This window comes from Octopus bimaculoides, chromosome 14, assembly GCF_001194135.2.
Source record: "Octopus bimaculoides isolate UCB-OBI-ISO-001 chromosome 14, ASM119413v2, whole genome shotgun sequence".
NCBI lineage: Eukaryota > Metazoa > Mollusca > Cephalopoda > Octopoda > Octopodidae > Octopus > Octopus bimaculoides.
In genome coordinates, this window is record NC_068994.1 from 25,053,350 (window position 1) to 25,055,379 (window position 2,030).

General features: G+C 37.8%; 1 protein-coding gene across 4 annotated transcripts in view; it reads left to right on the forward strand.

Moving 5' to 3' along the window:
* Window positions 1–273: 273 nt before the first annotated feature.
* LOC106883611 (transcriptional repressor CTCF) overlaps window positions 274–2,030 on the forward strand; it is a 145,994-nt gene continuing 144,237 nt past the window's right edge. For all 4 annotated transcript variants that reach the window (XR_008265482.1, XM_052972778.1, XM_052972777.1 and 1 more), the window contains exon 1: window positions 274–573. The gene's annotated coding sequence lies outside the window, so the exon portion shown is untranslated. The remainder of the gene's footprint in view (window positions 574–2,030) is intronic.

The window sequence follows — 2,030 nt, forward strand, 5'->3', positions numbered from 1 at the left end:
ATATATATATATATATATATATAAGCACACGCATGTGTCTGCTTATTTGTAGCCATCTATATATATGTGTGTGTGTGTGTGTGTGTGCAATGCACAGAAATTTCTATCTATGCTTATAGTACGACACACCACTACTACCACTTGTATCACCACTGCTAATACCGCCACCACTATCATGACAACCACCACTGCCATCAGAATATCTACTATAACTAATGTAACTGATAGTACCGCAACCACCACCACCAGTACCTCCACCGCCGTCCTCTGCTGGCAGCACCGGTACAATGAGCAGCAACCAGCAGCAACTGCAAGTCACTCTAGTTCACCACCACCATTACCACTAAACCTGTAACTACACCGTAACTACCACCAGCAGTACATCACCACGACCACCACAGCCACCTGCTACATCAACTACTAAATATCACTAACATTAGTACACACACATAAATTGCTAAACAGTGAGAGTAACTGCTTGTTACTGTTGTGGGTCGATTGTTATTTTAGTTGTTGTTCTTACTGTTAGTATTCCACTCCCTCTGGACAACACATTATTCTACCTGACCAAGGGTGCGTTACTTTTACTATTATTATCTTTCTTGTTCTTAAAATTATTGTTATTACGATGCCAGTTTACACGTACAGCTGTGTGTGTGTGTGTGTGTGGTGTATATACATATTTAAACATGTATGTATGATATTGTTTTTCAGGTCGACATCCTTTCCATTTCTTACTGGGAAGACAATCGTCAAATCGCATATTAATACAGAAATATTTTCAAACACCTCTCTGTATGCATGTAAGTGTGTGCGTGTGTTTATGTGTGTGTATGTGTGTGTTTGTGTGTGTGTGTGTTTGTGTGTGTGTGCGTGAGTACGTGTTTACAGATAGACGAATACACATGCATGCGCTCGCAAGAGTTTAAGTACAGTGCATTCACGACGTTTGTTCAAAAGTTTTGAAACCTGTTACAGCCCAGATCTATTGGTATATATACATATGTGTATGTGAGGGGGCGCATGCGCGTGTGTGTATTATATTATATTATCTCATATATCATATCATATTATACTGGCAGGAAGCTGGCAGAATCCAGGCCAAATGCTTAGAAGCATTTTGTCCGTCTTTATGTTCTGAGTTCAAATTCTACCAAAGTCAACTTTGCCTTTCACCATATCGGGGACGATAAAATAAGTACCAGTTGAGCACTGGGTTTCGATGTAATCGACTTACCCCACGCCCACGACATTACTGGCCATGTGCCAAAATTTGAAACGAATATCATATTATATTATATTTTATTGTATTTTATCACATCATTTATCACATAATAAACATTTATGTATATATACATGTGTTAGTGTGTATATACACAAATACACGCGCGGGCATATACACATACACACTCAAATACATGAAGCTGTGCGCATGTGTATGAATGTATACGTGTGAGCGTATATTCGCACAGACAGTGGCAGATGTAGAAAGTACATACCAAACAACCTGTATCTGCATACACAGAGAAGCGCACATACGAACACACAGGCACATGCACACGAATATATACATATATACTAATTTTTCTAAATATAGGCATTTGTATACAAATGCCTATATTTAGACACAGACTTCTTATACAACCACATGTAACTTATAATGTGTACGCATATGTAACAACTTGCATACGTTTGCATCAATATAAGTGGTTGGAAGTGTTATGATGGCCGAGAGGTTAAGGTGATTCGCTACCTAGGTTATGGGTTCAAATAACCTATGGGTATAATTTTTTATCCACTTTAGCTCAGTTCACTTGAGCTAGTCGTGCACATGCGTGTGTGCGAGTGTGTGTGTGTCTCTGAGTGAGTATAAGTATTATGTGAATGTGTTGTATGTGTATATAAATACATTTACATATTATTACATTGTATAATAATACATTCACATACACACTCGAACATATATTGTCACTTGTGTTCAAAACCTTTGCATAGTACCTGTGTGTGTGTGTATATATATATATATATAT